Genomic DNA, 23,305 nt, shown 5'->3' with positions numbered 1-23,305 from the left:
CGGTCCGCAATAACCAACCTGACATCCCGGTGGCTCAGCACTTCAACTCCCCCTCCCATTCCGTATCCGACCTCTCTGTGCTGGGTCTCCTCCATGGCCAGAGCGAGCACCACCGGAAATTGGAGGAACAGCACCTCATATTCCGCTTGGGGGTCTGCATCCTGGGGGCATGAACATTGAATTCTCCCAATTTTGTTAGCCCTTGTTGTCTCCTCCCCTTCCTATCCCTCCCTCAGCCCTCGGGCTCCTCCTCCTCCTTTTTCCTTTCTTCTCCCCCCCCCCCCCCCCCCCCCTCCCCCCCCCCCCCCCCATCAGTCTGAAGAAGAGTTTCGGCTCGAAACGTTGCCTATTTCCTTCGCTCCATAGATGCTGCTGCACCCGTTAAGTTTCTCCAGCATTTTTGTCTACCTAAAGAAATATCTAATTTAGAGTTATATTTTCCTATAGAATCATTGGAAATGAGATTTAACACACTTAGGTAGGCACAACATGCTGGAGTAACTCAGCGGGACAGGTAGCATCCCTGGAGAGAAGGAATGGGTGACGTTTTGGGTCGAGACCCTTCTTCAGACACACTTAGTTCAGATACAACAGCTAATTTTCCCAGAGGAAGCTGATTAGAGAAGAATGGACATGAGTTCGGCAGATGGTGGTTCATCGTGCTAACATTTCAAGTAGCTAATACATCATCTCAGAAGAATGTGATACACGAAAACATCCACAGAGGGCAAGATCAGATTAGTTCAGAAAATATTACTATGATCATATCAACATTAACCTATTCTGTAGACTGGCTCTCCATTATTGTTAATGTGACAGATACTTAAAGTCAAGAAATATTTTCATTCATAACTTATGTCATTATTATGTACCAATCTCAATAATCATAAAATGATCTGTAAAATTATAATTAGCAAAGATAATACTGTGTCTCCATGATACAACTGAACTGGACTCTTAACTTCTTCTGCAATTCAAGAATTAATTCTAGATATCATTTATTTAAATATCAGGTTTGAGTGTTGTTCATCATGATTCTAAATTCAGTGATTTTTTTTTGATTTTTTTATTAGAAGCAAATGTACAAAAGTAGAACCAACGACATATAACATTATACAGTTAATGTACAGCTTCAATTTTAACTTTTTAGCTTTGAATTAGAAGAAAAGAAAGGAGAAAAAGCAAGAAAGAGAAAGATTGAGATGTGCAAAGATAGAACCCCTAGACTACCAAAGTAGTGTAGTCAAAGAGTGAATAAAAGAAAGAAAGAAGAGAGGAATAGAAAAAAAATAATAAGACAACAAGAAAAAGAGAAAGAAAAGTGGTGGTATACCTGCCTCTCATCCCTCCCCACCCCACCCAACCCATAGTTAGATTTAAATCCAAAGTTGTGTTGCGCCATACTATCCTTGTAAGAAATCAATGAAGGGTGTCCATGTCTTGGAAAACTGATCAGTTTTTTTTTGCCAAGACAAGTCTGATAATTTCAAGTGTCTCGGACATGTTTATAATCCACATCTTAAGAGTAGGGACTGATGTATGTTTCCAAAATTTAAGTATTAGTTTTTTCGCCGTTATCAGGCCATAATTAAGGAAACGTCTTTGAAATAGTGATAGCTTAGAACAGGCTTCAGAAGTACCTAGAGTAATCAGTTCCGTGTCGGGATCCAATTTTATATTTAGTGTTTTAGAAAAAATTTCAAAAATTCCTCTCCAGAAATTATGTAAATTTTTACAAGAGGCAAAGGAATGGGTTATAGCTGGTTCCTGAAGGAGTCATTTATCACAAATAGGAGATACATTTGGAAAGATCTTATTCAGTTTAGACTTTGAATAATAGTCTGTGCAGTATTTTAAATTGAATTAACGAATGCCTAACGTTAAGGGAACAGTTGTGTATATATAGGTTTTCCTCCCATCTGTCTTTTAAATTTTTTAGGCCAAGCTCATCTTCTCAAGCTCTTCTAATTACTTCTGATGATGGGGTTTGTATATTTAAAAGCGTGTTATACAGATATGATATTAACTTTTTTAAATCCGAGTTTCTATTCATACATTCGTCTAGTGTGTCTGGCAACATGGATTGATAGTCTTGGATATATGATTTCAGATAGTCACGTATTTGAAGGTATCTAAAATATTGGCTACCTTTCAGATAATATTTCGACTGTAATTCTTGAAATGAGAGAAGAGTTCCCATCTCATAAAGATCTCCCAGTTTTTTAATTCCTAATCTTTCCCAATTTGTGAACGTTTTGTCCGAAGGATTGTTGGCAATTGGTGAGAGAAGAAATAAATTTCTCAGTTTAAGGGTTGACTTCACTTGTTTCCAGATTTGTAGGGTACTGGGAATAATCAGATTTTTCTAATATAGTGTTTTTTTCAAATTTATTGGAGAGAAAAGAATGACACCTATATTAAAAGGCGAACAATCCTCTCTCTCCATTATTAACCATTTTACCTGTTGGCATGTGTTGTCCATCCAATAGATTACGTTTTTAATATTCATTGCCCAGTAATAGTATAAAAAATTGGGGATAGCCAATCCGCCAATTTTTTTGGGTTTACGTAGATGTCGTTTATGGATTCTATGTGTTTTATAATCCCAAATAAAGTTTGTGATCAGAGAGTCAAGTTTTCTAAAAAAAATTTTAGGAAGATAAATCGGTATTGATTGAAATAAGTACAGGATTTGAGGAAGGAACATCATCTTTATGGCATTTATTCTGCCTATGAGAGACATCGGAAGCGTTTTCCAAAATTGAGTAAGGGCATTTAGTTTGGTAAATTTAATAAATATTTGATGATTCATGACTTTATTGGCTTGCCTCTCAGATAACGAACAAGAGAATGCTTATTTATTCAAATTTGTGTGGTTCCAAAATGAGATTGGAAATGTAGGTGCTAAAATAGTTAATGAAAGACAGGGAACAAGTTTAAGCATCATTGACTTTAAGGATGGCAAATCTCAAAGCGGTTGATTGATGAAGAATTACAGTGAACTTTAAGGATTTTCCCCAAGGCTCATCATGAATATTCTTGTTCGGGTTGTAATCCAATGCATTCTTACAATGCTGCAATTAGAATTATAGAGTCTTGCAGAAATAGGCCTTTTGGCCCAACTTGTCCATGCTAAAGATGCCCCAGCTACACTAGACCCACCTGTTCGTGTTTGGCCCATATCCCTCTAAACCATTTGCACCCATGCATCTGTCCAAATGCCTTTTAAACATTGTTATCGGACCTGCCTCAACTACCTCCTCTGGCAGCTCGTTCCATATACCCACACTCTCTGTGTGAAAAACTTGTCCCTCAGTCTCCTATCAAATCTTCCCCCCTCATTTTAAACCTATATACTCTGGTTCTTGATTGCCCTACTTTGGGTAAAATATTCTGTCTATTCCCGTCATCATTTTTCTTACAGTTGGCAGCGATGGATTTTGTTTAGCATGGAGATTATAAACATCAGTTACTTTCATAACTGAATGATATCTTGTGGCTCCTACTGAAAGCCATGCATGGGTGGTTATTTGAAGGAAAGTTAAAGCAAGTTTGGTTGCAATGTATTTCAGTTAGTTATCAGCCCATATTGTTTCGGCATCACATGATGAAAAAGTGTCTAAATTAATAACAAAATAATATCTCTGCACGTGTTTTCAGGACCACAGATCTTCCTTAGACATTTCTAAACATATTAATGATAGGAAATGATGTGGGGTAGTGAGTAGGGAGGAAGATGTACAGGGTCTTCAAGAGGTGCACACAAGCTCAGTGAATGCACAGGAAAATGACAGATGCAAGATAATATAGAAAAATGTGGTCCACTTGCAACAGTAAAGCAAATTACTTTTAAATGTTGAGTGAAAGGGTAACATTAATATTCAAAAGGGTGTAGTTGGCCTCATAGACAAATAAGTGAAAGCCAGCAGGTAGGAGCAGTGAATGATGTAGAAGATAAAGGAAAGATAGACACAAAAAGCTGGAGTAACTCAGCGGGTCAGACAGCATCTCTGGAGAAAAGGAATAGGTGACATTTCGGGTCGAGACCCTTCTTCAGACAGTCAGGGGAAAGGGAAACAAGAGATATAGACGGTGATATAGAGAGATATAGAACAAATGAATGAAAGATATATAAGGGTATGTTGGCCTTTATTACATAGGGTTTGAATAAAAGGCTAATGTTTTTTTGTAGGTACACAAAAATGCTGGAGAAACTCAGCGGGTGCAGCAGCATCTATGGAGCGAAGGAAATAAGCAACGTTTCGGGCCGAAACCTTTCTTCAGACCATTCTTTACAGCATCTGCAGTTCCTTCTGAAACATAGATGCTGCTGCACCCGCTGAGTTTCTCCAGCATTTTTGTGTACCTTCGATTTTCCAGCATCTGCAGTTCCTTCTTAAACATAATGTTTTTTTGTGGCTGTTATGGGGCTGAGATTATGCCTGGAGTGTAGTGTTCACCCAAAAAATATATATACTTGCCACTGAGGAGGTGCAGCGAAGATTGACCTGAATGGTTTCAGGGATGTCAGATATGCCTGCTCTGACAGTAATGCCCCTGTCCCACTTAGGAAACCTGAACGGAAACCTCTGGAGACTTTGCGCCCCACCCAAGGTTTCCGTGCGGTTCCTGGAGGTTTTTGTCAGTCTCCCGACCTGCTTCTACTACCTGCAACCTCTGGCAACCACCTGCAACCTCCAGGAACCGCACGGAAACCTTGGGTGGGGTGCAAAGTCTCCAGAGGTTTCCGTTCAGGTTTCTAAGTGGGACAGGGGCTGTTGACCAAGCCCATAGAGTACAAAAGCAAGAGGAGATTTCATTGAAACTCACGATTTTCACAGGCCTGAGAGGCTGGCTGAAGGGAAGTTGCTTCCCCTGGCTGAGGAGTCCAAAACAAGGTTAAAATTCTCAGAGTTAGTCCTCGGCCATATACATCTGAAATATTCAGGAAAGAACTGCAGATTCTGCTTTAAACTGAAGATAGTTTTCACACAGAGAGTTGTGAGTCTGTGGAATTCTCTGCCTCAGAGGGCAGTGGAGGCCGGTTCTCTGGATACTTTCAAGAGAGAGCTAGATAGGGCTCTTAAAGATAGCGGAGTCAAGAGATATGGGGAGAAGGCAGGAACAGAGTACTGATATTGGATAATAATAATAATAATAATACATTTTATTTGCGGGCGCCTTTCAAAGTCTCAAGGACACCTTACAGAAATTAACAAGAGAGAAAAAACATATAGTCGGAGTAAAATAAATAATAAGGACATCACCAATACACAAATTAAAGACAGAAATCGCTCCAAAGACAAAAAATCAAAAACACAATGTGAAGAGAGAGCAGCGGCAGCTAAAGCGCGCCAGCATCCACGCTCCCTTCCGACAGCCATCTTGGACACAGACTAACATATTAACTTACACACAAAAATAAATAAATAAATAAATAAATCATCCCCCCCACAATGATTACCACTGTGGGGGAAGGCACAATGTCCAGTCCCCATCCCCAGTTCACCCAAAGTCAGGCCTATTGAGGCCACCGCAATTGCCTCTACGGAGGCCCGATGTTCCTGGCCGTTCTGGCCGGGTGGTGTTGCCCCGGCGTCGGGAGAGTCCTTTCAGCGGCTGGGCCACCTGGAACGGCCGCTTCCTAACTGGGGACCGCGGCTTCCGAAGCCGACAAGGCTGTGCCGGGTTGGAGCTCCCAGGCTCCCGATGAAGAAGTCGGCGTCGCCCGCTCCGCAGATCCACAGCCCGGAGGTGTTAAACTCGGCGGTCCAGCTCACCAGAGCGTCGATCCAGCGCGTCGACCCAGGCAAGGCATCGCCCGCTCCGCTCCACGATAGCGCTCCAGCGCTGTGCCGCCACCGAAGCCGAGGTGCTGGGCAGTCCCCGCCAGGAAACGGCGCTCCAAGCCCGCTGGTAGGCCACGAGGACGGGTCAACGGGGCAGCCCGGAGAAAAAGCTGCCTCACCAACCAGGTAGGGACCTAGAAATGTTGTTACCCCCTACCCCCCACATTAAAAAGTAATTTCTCCCACAGACAAGGCACAGAACTCACTAAAACTGCAAAAACAAAAGTGAATTAAACGGACGGCTGCTGGTTAGCAGCCGTTCCCCAAGATGGCTCCTCCTCCTCTGATGATCCTCTGATGATCAGCTTGATCACATTGAATGGTGGTGCTGGCTCGAAAGGCCAAATGGCCTACTCCTGCACCTATTGTCTATTGTCTATAGGCACAAAAAGCAGGAGTAAATCAGCGGCTCACACGGGATCTCTGGAGAAAAGGAGTGGGTGACCTTTCGGGTCAAGACCTTCTCGACCCAAAATGTCACCTATTCCTTTTCTCCCAGAGATGCTGACTGAGCCGCTGAGTTACTCCAGCTCTTCGTTTCTATCTTAGATCTGAGATATTACTTTGATTATTGGATGTTAAATCAATGGAATTCTCTATCCCAGAGAACTATGTAGGCTTAGTCCGTACCTTATATGGTGGGCGGCGCGACTCTCGTCAGCAGCGGCCTCTGCAGTCCGACTGTGTTTTATTATTTTTTGTCTCGTTTTTATGTAGTTTTTGTTATTTTTTTTGTTGGGGTATGTGTGTGGGGGGGTGGGGGGGAGGGGGTAACTTTAAAATCTTTCCCCTGCACAGGAGACCCGACCTTTTCTTTGTCGGGTCTCCGTTGTCGTTGGGGCTGCAACGTGGAGCGGCCTCCAACAGGAACGACCTGGGGTTCCAGCTGCGGAGCTGCCGACTACTCACCGTCACGGGGCTAGCCGAGTCCGGAGCGGGTGGAACTGTGGTTGAGCACTGCTGCCACCCGACCCCCAGAGATTCGGAGGCTGCAACTGCGGGTTTGGCGGACTCGGCACCGGGAGCCCGCGGGTCCCTGCTGGGTAACCGCTTTTCGGGGCTTCCGCAACGGCGACTTATCCCGCCCGAGTTGCGGGGTTGAAGAGCACCTGAGCGGGGCCTTACACCATCGCCCCGCGCGGCTTGGAATGACCGCGGGACTTTGCGAGCGCACGCCGGGGGCTCTAACACCAAGACCCGGTCCGCGACCTTGCATCACCCGGCGTGGCTTTAATGGCCGCGGGACAATCGCCATCGCCAGCCGGGGGCTTTGACTTTGACTCTGACTCTGACATCGGGGGGGAGAGTGCAGTGGAGAGATAAGTTTTTTTTGCCTTCCATCACAACGATGTGATGGATGTTTGTGTAAACTGTGTTGTGTCTCGGGTCTTTTTGTTTTGTAATGTATGGCTGCAGAAACGACATTTCATTTGGAGCTCAAGGGGTCCAAATGACAATAAATTGAATTGTATTGAATTGTATTGTATTGTATTGTATTGTATATCAAAATATAGGTATATTTCAGGAGAATGAAGGGTTCGAAGGATATAGGGACAGTGCAGGAAAATGAAACAGAGGCAAAAATTTCAGCCATAAACTTAAGTAGAAAAATGCCGGAGAAACTCAGCGGGTGAGGCAGCATCAATGGAGCAAAGGAAATAGGCGACGTTTCGGGTCGAGACCTTTTTTCAGACTCATATCTTCAGCCATAATCTTAATGAATCTAATGAAAATAAAATGAAGGAATATCTTCCATTCTACAATCTAATTAATCTGCTATTTTTAAAACGTGTGTTTCTGGCGAGTAGTTTATCAGGCACATGTTCTGTATTAGTTTTGTAGTTAAACCACTAAACACACAAATAAAAATTATAATTGTTACAACAAAAAATAACTGTAGATTTAATTTGTACTTTAAATGAAGATGAACTTGGGATGGGGCCCTGACCATTTAAAACTAAGTAAAGAATAAAATTCTACACTCAAAGAATTGTTAACTTTTGTAGTTCTCTATTTCAGAGAACTGTGTCTGCTCATTTAATGATTGAGTCTAATGTTGTGTTCATTAATCTTCTGTGGATTTAGAAACCAAACCGGAAAATGGACATGAAGTCCAGGATCAGTCATGTTCCCGCCACACAGAAAGCACATACGACCAGACTCAGGAACAGCTTCTTCCACTTCCAAGGAGGCACAGTAATGTAGCAGTAGAGCTACCGCTTTACAGCGACAGAGACCCGGGTTCGATCCTGGCTACGGGTGCTCTCTGTACGGACTTTGTATGTTCTTCCCGTGACCTGCATGGGTTTTCTCTGAGATCTTCGGTTTCCTCCCACCCTCCAAAGACATACAGGTTTGTAGTTTAATTGGATTGGTATAAATATAAAATTGTCCCTAATGTGATGGGATCACTGGTCGGTGCGGACACAGTGGGCCAAAGGGCCTGTATCCGCGCTGTCAGTCCTTCCCTAAGCTAAGGTATAATCCTGATCTTCCAATTTAATTCATTGTGACCTTAGTCTTTTTTTCTGTACCTGTAACACTACAATGCTGAGAAATATTGTCTGCACTCTGGTATTTTTCTCCTCGCTCTACCTGTTGTACATGCGTCAGTATTATCTGATTTAATTGGATAGCACATAAACAAAAGCTTTTCACGGGATCTGGGTACATCCAGCAACAATAAACCAATACCAATAATTACAATCTAAAGAAGTGTCCTGCCTCGAAATGTCATCTATCCATGTTCTCCAGGGATGCTGGTTGACCCATTGAGTTAGTTCAGCACTGTGTGTCTTTTTTTTTTGTAAACAGGCGTCTGTCGTACCTTGTTTCTTTATAAATTTCAAGAAAGGCTCTGAGGTTGCGGGGGGTGGATGGGGGGGGGGGGGGGGGGGGGGGGGCAGTCTAATAGTCTGCATCCAGTTCTCATTTTTCTTTCATATGATTTCCTTCCCTACAGTATGTGATTTTTTCTAAGGGTGAAGCCACCTCCAGTCAAGATGAAAGAAAATTACTTATTACATATTTCCTGCCATTGCCCTTCAGCTACTCAAGGCAAGCCTGACATTGATCAAGAAACTGTCCATGTTCGCTGCATGTAAGCATCTTGCTATCATTCATTTGGGAAGGGAACATTACATGGAATTACAGCCCAGGGAGCTGGCCAAACACAGCTGGGGAGGCACAGTGAAGCAACGGTAGAGTTGCTGCCTTACAACAGGTTTGAACCTGACCACGGGTGTTGTCTGTACGGAGTTGACACGTTCTCCCTGTTACCACCTGTGTTTTCTATGGGTCCTCTGATTTCCTCCCACACTGCAAACATGTTGAGGTTTGTAGGTTAATTAACTTTGGTAAAATTGTAAATTGTTCCTGGTGTGTAGGATAGTGCCAGTGCACGGAGTTATCGCTGGTCGGCGTGGACTCAGTGTGCCAAAGGCCGATCTCTGCATTTTATCTCTAAAGTAAAGTAACTTAATTTATACAGTACACTGATGGGAACTCATTTTGAAATAGTCAATATGGTATATACTTCACCATGGAAGACACAATTGCTGGACCAACTCTGTGGGTCAGGCAGCAGCACAGGAGAACATGGATAGGTGACATTTTGGGTTGGGACTCTTCTTCCGACTGATTGTAAGGGGGGTGGGGGAGAAAGCTGGAAGAGAAGGGGGCAGGACAAAGCCTGGCAAGTAATAGGTTGAGATGTGAGGAGGGTTTTTCGACAGGCAGATGATTGAACAAATGCCAGAAATGAAAAGACACAAGGTGTTAGTCAAAAGGAATGAAAACCTGCGAATTGTGAAGCTGGAAGAAGGAATGAAGTTGGGAGGGGAAAGGGATTGGAGAAATAGGTGCAAGTCCAAGTAGGATACAGGGGAGGGTGGTGGGGTGGTGATATCTGGGGAAATAAGGGAGAGGTAAAGGGTTATGTAGAGGGAAGAGGGTTACACTGCTGAGTTTTAATAATTTTCTTGATTTGTATTTGGCTTATCATGTCAATCTTGAAGAAATTCACTGATAGGTTTAGTTAAGGATAATATCAAAGATGGTCAAAGCTTTTCCTGTAATTTTACAAACACAATAAAGCAGCAAAGAGCCAATATTAGATCTGAAAATTGCAATTTTCAATGGAATTAATTTATATTTTATATGGTGTCCTATTTCTCAGATAAAGCAGGGTAACAAATCTTATTTATATTATTAATGGAAGACCAACAACTTTAACCAAGTAAGTTTGTAATCCTAAGAAAGACACAAAAAGCTGGAGTAACTCAGCGTGGCAGGCAGCATATCTGGAGAGAAGGAATGGGTAACGTTTCGGGTCGAGACCCTTCTTCAGATTGGTTAGGGATAAAGGTAATATTGGGCCCTGGCAGTAAATCTAAAGAAAACCAACATCATGATTTTTCAGAAAAGATCCAGATGTCAGGAAGATAAATACAAATTTACTCTCAATGGTATTGTTATCGAACTATGAGCTATACTTACCTTGGTCTAACTGTTTCAGCATCAGGGAGCTTCAATATGGCAGTGAATGCACTAAAAGGGAAAGCTCGAAGAGCTCTGTATGCAATAAAAAGAAGATTCTACAACATCCAAATTCCAATTAAAATCTGGCTTAAAATATTTGACAGTGTAATCCAGCCTATTGCGCTTTATGGTAGTGAAGTATGGGGTCCGCTCAGTCACCATAGTTATAGTAAATGGGAAAAACATGCAACGGAGGCTCTGCATGCGGAATATTTCAGAACATCCTCCGTATCCAAAGGAAAACACCAACAAACGCATGTAGAGTGGAATTAGGCAGATACCCACTGATAATAAATATCCAGAAAAGAGCACAACATTTTTGGAATCACCTTAAATCTAGCCCCCCAGATACCCTCCAGTTTAAAGCCCTTCAAACACAAGAGGGGAGCCCAGAAAAGAGTTCCCTGCATCAGTTGGTACTGAGACTAACTACCCCTATTCAGTTAAACCCTATCCAGTTAAATCCTGACTGGCCTCAGATCAATACTGACCCCCAATCACCAGTTAGAGTGAACCAAATTATCAAACAATGTAAAGAAACATATTTGGAACATTGGGATAAAGAAAGCAAAAGCCAAAGCAGATTAGAATGTTACCGTGCCCTAAAAAGAGATTATAAATTGGCAGACTATCTCTCAACTGTTAGAGACATAAAGCAGAGACAGACCCTCACCAAATACAGGTTAAGTGACCACTATTTGGCAGTTGAAAAAGGAAGACAGAAGAGATTCTGGCAACCAAGAGAAAACAGAATATGCGGCCACTGTTTGACAGATGAGGTTGAAACAGAGGTGCACTTCCTCCTAAAATGCAAAAAAATTGACAAAACAAGGAAAACATACTTTGACAAACCCCGTGTGGCAACCCCTGATTTTAAAGAACTAGATGATACATCAAAACTAAGAATAATCCTTGGCGAAGGAAATACGGCACATCTTGGTGCACAATACGTAACAGCATGCCATAACCTGAGAGACGGTGAATGACCAACATGCACATATGTACGCACACACTAATTGACATTAACTGACACTAAGAAATTAAGATTGAATTGCTAAACTTGCTATTGCATTGTACTGCTTACAGCTGCAAGAACATGTAGCAATCAATAAAGGGCTATAGGCCTATTGCGAGTTTATGTACTGGGACATATCTATCCATGCACTGTATACTTGGATTTATACTTATGCATTTTAAATATGTATGTCATGTTTTATACTTTGGCAATATAACAATGTCTTTTTATCATGCCAATAAAGTTTTTTATTTGAAATTGAATTGAAATTGAATTAATAAGAGATATAGATGGTGATGTGGAGAGATAAAGACCAATGAATGAAAGATATGTAAAAAAGTAGCGATGATAAAGGAAACAGGCCATTCATAGCAAAAGGATTTGAGTATAGGAGCAGGGAGGTTCTACTGCAGTTGTACAGGGTCTTGGTGAGACCACACCTGGAGTATTGCGTACAGTTTTGGTCTCCTAATCTGAGGAAAGACATTCTTGCCATAGAGGGAGTACAGAGAAGGTTCACCAGACTGATTCCTGGGATGTCAGGACTTTCATATGAAGAAAGACTGGATAGACTCGGCTTGTACTCGCTAGAATTTAGAAGATTGAGGGGGGATCTTATAGAAACTTACAAAATTCTTAAGGGGTTGGATAGGCTAGATGCAGGAAGATTGTTATCAATGTTGGGGAAGTCCAGAACAAGGGTTCACAGTTTAAGGATAAGGGGGAAATCTTTTAGGACCGAGATGAGGAAAACATTTTTCACACAGAGAGTGGTGAATCTCTGGAATTCTCTGCCACAGAAGGTAGTTGACGCAAGTTAATTGGCTATATTTAAGAGGGAGTTAGATGTGGCCCTTGTGGCTAAAGAGATCAGGGGGTATGGAGAGAAGTCAGGTACAGGACACTGAGTTGGATGATCAGCCATGATCATATTGAATGGCAGTGCATGCTCGAAGGGCCGAATGGCCTACTCCTGCACCTATTTTCTATGTTTCAATGTTTCTATGTAAGCTGTTTGTAGGGTGAAAATGACAAGCTAGTGTGACTCGGGTAGGGGAGGGATGGAGAGAGGGAATGCTGGGGCTACCTGAAGAGAGAGAAATCAATATTCATACCACTGGGCTGTAAGCTGCCTAAGCGAAATATGAGATGCAGTTCCTCCAATTCGCGTTTAGCCTCACTCTGACAATGGAGACGACCGAGGGCAGAAAGGTCTGTGGAGGAATGAGAAGGAGAATTAAAGTGTCCAGCAACTGGGGGATCAGGTTGGTTCAGGCGGGCTGAGCAAAGGTGTTCCACGAAATGATTGCCCAGTCTGCCTTTGGTCTCACTGATGTATAAGAGTCTCAGGTTGGTTCAGGCGGGAGTCACCTGACAAACAGCTTACAATGGCCTGTTTCCTTTATCATCATTATTTATTTGCATATCTATATTACTAAAAGACTGATCTTGGCCACTTCCTGTTCTGTATATTGATTTTAGAAAAAACGCTGCCACTTATGGCTGTGATTTCTGGCCATCTTACTCAGAGTCCCCCTCCACTGCGCAGGACAAGAGGATTTTCCCATCGATGAAAAATAAAAGAGTTATTAGTGTTTAAAAAATGTTGAGATCCTCTCTCCTGAAGGCCACGCCCCTTCCGGAGGGACTATAAAACCTGGAACTGTTGAGTGCCTCAGTCAGTCTCTGCAAGATGGGGGAGCGAGAGGGTCACGTCTCTCAGTCTGATCTGTGAATAACACTAAACACATGTCTACTAAACTGTGTGGTTTTACTGACCTGTCAGTGCCCTTAATGTGGTTTGAAAGTATAGTTTGGAAATGCTAAAGCTGTTTGCCTTTGGTTTGGAAATGCTAAAGCTGTGTTGCCTTTGGTTTGGAAATGCTAAAGCTGTGGTGCCTAATTAAAGTTGCCTTGCCTAATTATAGTTGCCTTGCCTTCGATAAATAATTAAAAGTCTAATCTTGACCACTTCCTGTTTGCGCTTTATATTGATTTTAGAAAAAACGCTAGCACGTACAGCTGTGATTTTTGGCCATCTTACTCAGAGTCCCCATCTGCTCATCAGGTGCCGAGGATTTTTTCCCATTGATAAAAAATAAAAGAGTTATTAGTGTTTATAAAATGTTGATATTCTCTCTCCTATCAATCATGCCATGAAGGCCACGCCCCTTCTGGTGGGAGGGAGAGGGACTATAAAACCCAGAAGTGTGGGCGTGGCTCAGTCTCTGCAAGATGGAGAGGTCATGACTCGCTGTCTTTAGTGGCCTTGCACCCTGCTTGAAATGGTATGAAACTGCACTTCAATTTGGTGGCCTTGCACCCTGCTTGAAATGGAATTTCAAGGAATGGCCATGAGTCAACTGCCAGCCCACCAGCCATGAGTGAGTGAGCTGCCAGCACAACAGGCTTGAGTGACTGAGCTGCCAGCCCAAGAATCCATTCGGCCCACAATGTCGATTCGATACTAGCCCTCTGGAAACCAGTCCCTTCAGCCCACAACACCCATACTAGTGCTCCAGAAAGCCCCCCACCCCACTGGCCACCAATATTGGAATTGGTGGAGAGGTGGAATATTGCGTTGGGTGACCAGCCCTCCCGTGTGATAATGGGACCCAACGGGTCCCACTTAGTCTAGTCTTTCATTTATTGTTCTTTATCTCTCCACATCACCGTCTATATCTCTCGTTTCCCTTATCCCTAACCAATCTGAAGAAGGGTCTTGACCTGTAATGTCACCCATTCCTTCTCTCCAGAGATGCTGCCTGTCCTGTTGAGTTACTCCAGCTTTTTATGTCTATCTATGGTTTAAACCAGCATCTGCAGTTCCCTCTTACACAAATTTATAATCCTCTTTGGTTAATGTTCGGGCACATAGAATAAGGAAAGACACAAAGTGCTGGAGTAACTCACTGGATCGAGCAGCATTTCTAGAGACATTTCGGGTCGAGACCCTCGTTCAAACCCGGTGACATTTCGGGTCAGGTCTCTTCTTCATGTTATTCATGTTCTCCAGAGATGCTGCCTGAACCACTGAGTTAATCCAGCACTTCATTGTAAACCAGTTCCTTGTTTCTACATAAAATGACTATTTGTTTTCCAGTTATTAAATGGGAACATATAGCTTGTATTATAAATACAATATTTCAAATATCATGTTGAGTTGCATCGCCAAATTCAAGGCTGCAGCCATTGCAGAATAATATATTTTAGAAACATATATTGTTGGAATGCCTTTATGAATATTACAGGGCAGCCTTAATGAGAGTGGACCATATGAATCCATGCCCAACCAACTCAAAGGAGTGGTTTAATGTCCTTTGCCTGCAGGTTCACAGAAATGAACATAGAAACTTGCATTTAGTGCAACCGTCACAACTGGGTTTTTCATAAAATGTGTTAGAGTGAATAAAGTCCATTCAAGTTACTATTGTAATCTCAAGAGCATGTTATTTAGAGTATGGATTGCTGCAATTAGTTTCACTTTCACACACGATTAACAACCGCTTATGGAAACGGTTGAGAGGATTTATAAACTATGAGATTTTTTTACTCTTCCTTCTCACCTAAAATCTACAGCCTTTTAAACTTTGGTTATCATTCTCCACCTAATTCTACACTCAAGTTTTGAGCTTTTTATGCTCCCCTGTGACTTTTCACCAGTTCTTGGTCATTTACTTAGGTTTCAATTTCAGAAAGGAAAATTACAATGGAAGTTAATCGATTTTCTGTGCATATTACAGTGTAGGCAGTTTAACCCTTTCTGCAATGCAATGGGAAGCAAGTGGCAGCAGTTTAAATCCAGACTATATGAAGTCTTATCTCACACTCATATTATTGTTTATTCAGTCCCATGAGATGCAGAGGTATTTTGGCTATTTACAATAAGCAAATATTGTAACAATCAATGTGGTATCGCATTTAATTTCTATTTCTCTCCCTTTTGTTATCCTGACAAACAGGAGAGAATGCATTAGAAAAATGGAAAGGTATTTGAATTCGCTTCATTCCTTAATTAATTGAATTGAGGATTACTTTTAGGTAGGTTTTCCATTTTACACTTTTCGCAAGTTCCTGCCAGAATACAGATAGATTCAAACTTGAGATGACAAATAAATATGGCTTACATTGTGCAAATGACAATTTGAAGCAAGACATGGGATGGATATGTCTTCCTGTGCTTTTCTGTAATAATATTACAGACTGAAATGATGGTGACATTCCACAATATGGCCCATGCAGAGACAATTCCCATCTCAGGAAATGCACCTGATGATGGTTAGCACCAGCTACCAGCTAAAGTTGAATGGACTGATCAGGTACACTGATAGGAAAGGTTTAGAGGGATATGAGCCAAACGCAGGCAAATTAATTAAGTTGTCCATGTTACTCACTTCTGGCATAACTACCAGCTTCTTCTTCCAAAATCAGGACAAAGCTCCTCTATCTCTAACTCAATGAAATATAGCACATCTTTATTTTCATTGTCTTATAAATGAACATTTACACTGAAACCGAAAGCTTTAGCAAAACATAAATACGTTCTCAATGCCAAGCACATGTAAAGGAAGGAAATTAGCTTGGCAAGCTGCATGAACCACAAGTATTAATCTAAGTCAAAGCTGCGAGTTTTTCTTTGGGATGACATTTAATATAAAGTGGAATAACTAATGTTGTCGCAGGAGCCAAAATGGCTTGCCAGAAACAACATTACACCTTCCTCTATCGTATTTACATGCTGCGTCTAGCAACCAAGAAACAAGGAATGTGTTATGTGGCTTCTGTAATTGTATCTGCAGCCCAGTGAAAGTTGACAGGCTGTGCGTTTGTGTGAAATGTATTGATCTGCACATCAAGAAAACGCAAGGCTACGGGCAGCACTGAAAAGGAGTCGAAGCAATCAAAATCTGTGCACTGCTATTACGGTGCATTCATTACGATGATTTACACATGTTTTTCATGAAGAGCTACAAAAGCGACTTGATGAAGATGTACCTAGCATGTTTTCAAAAATGCATATGTTGGTTTTATGCAGAAAAACATTACAGCGTTTTTCTCCTACATAAGTCATTGGGAAGGAGGATCAGTAGTTTTCACTCACTTTTGAGAATGTAATGTTAAGAACTTGAGAAACCATATTTCTAGCAATAGACAACATCAATTAATGGGAAAATAATTCAATGGATATTGATTAGAAGCAACAAAAATATTACACTTCTGTTACTGCAAAGTATATTCATCCTTTTTTTTGTAACCCGAGAATTCCATTATAAGTAGCTTCATTTTTGTTTAAAGTTCTGAAGAGTTCCTTGTAATGTATTGGTATTAGTTTTGGTTTATTAACATGGAAATTAAGATGCATTAATTATCAATTTCTTCTGAAAATAAGCAAGCAAATCTGCCACATAAAGTGCTGGAGTAATTCAGCAGGTCAGGTAGCATCTCTGGAGAACAGGGATAGGCGATATTTTGAGTCAAGACCATGAGTTACTCCAGCACTTTGTGTCCTTTTGAGTATTAACCAGCATCTGCAGTTCCTTGTTTTTACAAACCTGCCACATACTTGTTTTCACAATTGTGCCATTTTAGCCATCCTTGTGACTCAACCTCATAGTATGGACATAGTTACATGTTGATCTGACAAGATTCATAAATTCATGTTATAGGAGCAGAATTAGGCCATCTGGCTCATCGAGTCTACTCCATTTAATCATGGCTGATCTATCTTTCCCTCTCAACCCCATTCTCATGCCTTCTCCCCATAACCCCTAACACTCGTACTAATCAAGAATCTGTCAATCTCCACCTTAAAAATATCCATTGACATGGCCTCTGAAGGTACGTCCTTTTATTCTGAGGCTATGGCCTCTCTTCCTAGACTCTCCCACTAGTGGAAACATCTTCTCCACATCCACTCTATCCAGTCCTTTCACTATTTGTAGATACATCCCTTCATTGAAGCATGTTAATCATCACAGCATATCCCATGCCACATTCTTCCAATGCCACCCCACAACTTTATTGAATTCATTTTGATTGCATTCTGTGGTTGTACATGTACACAGAGCCACTGGATTGCATTTTACAATATCTGCCACTCTGCTGTTTTCCGCTTTGCACTCACAAACCATCTGCCTCATTCGAATATCATACCCTGCGTGACAGTGGTCTTCCTCAATATCCTTCATCCATGACTTCTGATATGATAACAATCGCGATACCCCTCAGATAATGCAATTAATCAATTTATCAGTGGACAGTAGCCATAACTCTCGAATTATACAATGTGTAGTCTGTGGGAAAAAAATGAGATCATAGGGAATTGCCCTGGATTTATTTTTTTAAAGTTAAACTTCAGATCACCTAATTTAAGCCCAAGTAGTTTTACTATGCAGCAGCCGAGAGGGTAGCAGCTTTACTTTACAGCCTCAAAGTACAGTTGCAGATAATCAACAGAGATTCAGTTGTAGTAAGATTATTACATTAGCTTCCCTTTTGCATGTTTGAGGCATATTCTCAAACAAAAATGAGGATGTTTGGGAATCACTCCAGAATCGCCATTAACACAATTCCAAATTCACTCCAGAGCCGAAACAATTACGGAACAGTCTGTTTTTCTCTGGGGCTGAGCCTGTAGACTCCAGTAGCATTTACTCCGGTCTGGATTCACTCTGGAGTTACAAAGCCCCATTGTGAGTTGAGATGTTTGTAGAATGTTGATAAAATTAGAAGCACATGCATGTTGAAACTTTAAAAAGTTTATTCGATGGATTGAATTAAAATTACAGTTCTTGGTTCCCGCAAAGCAACATAATTGTGATTTTTAAATACAGGCTATCTAACAACGTGCAATGTTTGTGGTCCCAAACATATCTGTGGGATCATTTTATGTTCAATCTACCAAACTAAGTGTGGTTACAGTCAGGAAATCAGAATTAACATCCCATGCAGTCTGAATAGACACATTCTTCACTCTACATTGCATGCATAAAATACAATAAGATTTCATTAAACTGTAGTCTTATGCTTACTTCAATGCACTTTTTGTATGTATGAAGGAGAGTTGAATTGGCTGCATTTCAAATTCAAGCACTTCAGTATGTATTGACTGGAATAATCCTCACTTGAATTTGTAAGTTGAGGAGTTGATTGTTTGGATGGAGATTATTATTGATCTATCAGCAACTTCCCATTGCTGTGTAACCACCAGGTAATAGTCTATTGAACAAGCGTGGGTATCTCAGGTGACATAGTTGCCTTAGGCAATCAGAAAACCTCTGGGTCAAAGTGGCCACTGGTATATTTACCTTAAAGTGCATCATTGGATGTTCCTCTGACAGTATCCTGATAATTGTACCTTTAAAGTGAAACGTAAAAGCAAACTTTATTTTAATTTGGAAAGAACATGATATCTTGAAAGTTGCAATAATATTGTTTATAAGTTCAGTACATTTATTATTATTATTATTCATTTATTATTCTTGCTTATACAGGGCCACACACATTTCCTCAAGGCATTATACATTTGGGTTTATGCTTCCCTCTGCTATTTATCTGCATCTATTTGCTACATGAAGATCTTGTACAGTAGCGAAGTATTATTGTTAACAAAATTCAAACACTATGAAATTAAGATTTGTTCATGTTGACTATTGGGTAGACCTTTTCAAATAAAATTGTTATTACAAAATATAAGATATTAATCAAAGTGAATTAAAGGAATATATTTTTTAATGGAACTATTGCTGACTGGCATGCATGCAACAAAAAGCTTTTCACTGTACCTCAGTACACGTGACAATTAACTAAACTAAAGTGTTGTCTCAACTTATTATATTAACAAGTCATTCCACACACCAAATTGTAAGGAACAGTAAAACAAATTTAAGGAAATAGAAGGTGATCTCCTGCTGCCTGCTTCATGGCCTAACCTTTTCAGAAAATATTGAAAGAGGTGGTAAAATAAACCACTGTATCTGTAAATTAATCCCTCTCACTTCTAGTCAGTTTTATTTAACATCTTGTATAGCAGCAGAGGCACAAGCACCCTTGCATAAAGAATTGATTGCTTGGACAGAAACCAAGGATAACAATCAAAGGTGGTTAAAGAAAAAGTTTTACGAAAATAAAAAGTCCCACTTGTTCTTTGGATGGGGCTGGAGGAGGGTGGTGCTGAATGACTGAATGGGAGGAAACCTGATCTCTTCAGCCCGTACAAAGAGGAAGGCAGACACATGAGAGCTGTTGAAATATAGAAGATATGCATGCTGCTTATATTGTTATATAATATGCACGAAAGCCTACTACTCATAGGTATTACTGACTATATAAAGTTAATCACAGACGTATTTCAGATGATGTTAATCTCAAATCATTTTTATCACTGCAATAAAATATTGTATATATGCCTTTTAACAAATATTAATTCTCATCGTCTTTTCTTCCCTGCAAGGGGGCAGCACGGTGGCCCAGCAATGGAGTTGCTGCCTTACAGTGCCAGAGACGTGGGTTCGATCCTGACTACGGGTGCTTGTCTGTACAGAGTTTGTACATTCTCCCTGTGACCTGCGTGGGTTTTCTCCAAGATCTTCGGTTTCCTCCCATACTCCAAAGATGTACAGGTTTGTAGGTTAATTGGTTTGGTAAAATTGTAAATTGTCCCTAGTGTTAGTGTGCAGAGATCGCTGGTCGGTACGGACTCGATGGGCTAAAGGGCCTCTTTCCACACTGTATCTCTATAGCAAACTAAACTAAAAAAAAAAGTGATTTCAGTTTTTCTGCATTTTTTGGAAAATGTTCCTTTTAGGTTTAGGTTTAGATTTATTACTGTCACTTTTACAGAGGTAGAGTTAAACACTTTTGCTTGCATGCTATTCCATCAAATCAGATAATACTATACATTAATACAATCAAGCCAAACTCAAGGGCAAAAGGTAGAGCAAAGACAAAGATTCAGAGTGCAGATATAATCTCTCAGCATTGCAGCGCAACAGTTCCAAAGAAAATGCCCAATGTCCGCAATGAGGTAGATTGCAGAATCGGGACTGTACTGTACTTATGGAATGATCATGCAAATGTCTGATAACAGAAGAGAAGAAGATGTTTAGTTTAGAGATACAGCGCAGAGACATTTCCTTCGGCCCACCGAGGGACCAGCGATCCCTGTACACTAACACTATCCTACATACTGTGGACAATTTACAATTTTTACCTAAGCCAATTAACCTCAAACCTGTACGTGTTTGGAATGTGGGAGGAAACCGGAGCTCCGGGGAAACGTACAAACACAGTACCCGTGGTCAGGATCGAGCCCGGGTCTCTGGCGCTGTAAGGCAGCAACTCTGCTATGCCGCCCCCAGACTGTTCCTGAGTCTGATGGTACAAGCTTTCAAGCTTCTGTGTCTTCTACCTGACAGGAGTAGGGAGAAGAAGGAATGACCAAGGTGGGAAAGGCCTTTGGTTATGTTGGCTCATTTCCCAAAATAGCATGAAGTATAGATGGAGTCAATAGTGGGGAGTCTGGACTATGTGTGACATGCCAGTAATCCATGGTTTAACACTGTGTAGCATTGCTTTACTTTTGCTTATTGCACCTACATCATTGGAGGAATCAGTCCATAATTTAATCTGGGATCAGAGAAAGCTTCTAACCTCTGTGACTGCAAAGCAATATGCTGCCACCTGTCACACAATGCCACAGGGACGTCTTAAAGCAATACATCTTTAAGGAAATTCTTGCCATCAGTTCAGCCAATTATCTCCTCATGATAATTACTGATGTAATTTAATGAATTAAACCTATGGGTATCAGAGACATTACAAAGGTATAATAACCAAGAATGAAGTCGTCAGATTTTTATCCCTTCAACCCTGATTATCAAGATTTTTACAACAAGGAAAATTGTTATGAGCCTTCTTTTTATACTGCAGCAGTCCATCCAATTGTTTGACAGAATATTCAATATTCAAACACAATAACTTTAATTAGCAGTTAAATCATTTTGGCCAAGGGGAGAAATGTGTTGGCTGATATTTTAGGAACATACCCAAGGCTACTTTTTTGTCAGTTTTTAAAACTGAATTAAATAGAACTCATTCCACAATGTGGATCAAAAGGAAACAATGATGAATAATTAATGTTTATTGAGAAGCCTAATACTAACTCTTACATGAGAAAATAATAATAATGTAATCTTTTTCATTTTTAAATACCTCATTGAGCAGCTGTCAGTTTAAAGTTTTAAAGTATACTTCTGTTGAAGTAATCATTTCCTTATTTTGCCAATGATAAAAAGCAACACATTTGAAAATGATCAAATCGAGGGTGGTAGCTGGTAGAGTTGCTGACTTACAGTGCCAAAAACAGGGGATAGATTCTGACCTTGGGTGCTGTCTGTGTGGAGTCTGCATGTTCTCTCTGTGACAGCATGGGTTTCCTCCTCCATCCCAAACATTTGTGGTATTGAGGTTTAATTGGCATCGGCAAATTTCCCTGTGTGTATTGAGTTGATGAGAAAATGGGATAAGATAGAACTAGTGTGAATGGGTGATCGATGGTCGATGTGGACTTGGTGGGCCGCAGGCCCTGTTTCCATGCTATGTCTCAGCAGCTTAAGCAGCATCCCAGTAGAACGTTAGCCATGTTCTCCAGGGATGCTGCCTGACCTGCTGAGTTACTCCAGCACTTTGTCTCTTTTTTTCTACGTACTTATCTAAATGTCAAGTCAAGTCAAGTCTATTCATCACATACACATACGAGATGTGCAGTGAAATGAAAGTGGCAATGCTCGCGGACTTTGTGCAAAAAGACAAACAAACAAACAACCAAACAAACTATAAACACAATCATAAACACACACATATTCTTTTACATATTAAATATTGGAAGGAAAAACGTTCAGTAAAGTTAGTCCCTGGTGAGATGGGAGTTTACAGTCCGAATGGCCTCTGGGAAGAAACTCCTTCTCAACCTCTCCGTTCTCACTGCATGGCAACGGAGGCGTTTGCCTGACCGTAGCAGCTGGAACAGTCCGTTGCATGGGTGGAAGGGGTCTCCCATGATTTTATTTGCTCAGGAGTTGCACCTCCTGCTGTATAGTTCCTGCAGGGGGGCGAGTGAAGTTCCCATAGTGCGTTCGGCCGAACACACTACTCTCTGCAGAGCCTTCTTGTCCTGGGCAGAGCAATTCCCAAACCAGATGGTAATATTTCCGGACAAGATGCTTTCCACAGCCGCTGAGTAGAAGCACTCGAGGATCCTCGGAGACACTCTGAATTTCCTCAATTCCCTGAGGTGGTAAAGGCGCTGCCTTGCCTTACTCACGAGTGCTGCGGCGTGTGATGTCCATGTCATATCCTCAGAGATGTGGACTCCCAGATATTTAAAACAGCTCGCCCTATCCACAGTATCCCCATTTATCCTCAATGGAGTGTACGTCCTCGGATGATGTGCCCTCCTAAAGTCCACGATCAGCTCCTTAATTTTTTTGATGTTCAAGAGGAGGCTGTTGTCCTGGCACCAGAGTGCTAGATCAGCCACCTCCTCCCGGTAGACCTTCTCATCCTTGTCTGAGATCAGGCCCACCACCACAGTGTCATCAGCAAACTTAATTATTGAGTTGGAGCTGAACCTAGCCACACAGTCATGTGTGTACAGGGAGTACAATAGGGGGCTGAGGACGCAACCCTGGGGCGATCCTGTGCTCAGGGTGAGGGACTTTGATGTATTCCCTCCCATCTTGACTACCTGGGGCCTGGCGGTGAGAAAGTCCAGGGCCCAGGCACACAGGGGGGTGTTGAGCCCTAATTCCAGTAGCTTCCCGGCCAGTCTGGTGGGGACTATCGTGTTGAAGGCTGAACTGAAGTCTATGAACAGCATCCTCACGTAGCCCCCCTTCTGGCT

Source organism: Amblyraja radiata, chromosome 16 (assembly GCF_010909765.2).
Source record: "Amblyraja radiata isolate CabotCenter1 chromosome 16, sAmbRad1.1.pri, whole genome shotgun sequence".
NCBI classification, from domain to species: domain Eukaryota; kingdom Metazoa; phylum Chordata; class Chondrichthyes; order Rajiformes; family Rajidae; genus Amblyraja; species Amblyraja radiata.
The sequence above is the reverse complement of the archived record's forward strand: the minus strand, read 5'-3'. Positions refer to the sequence as shown.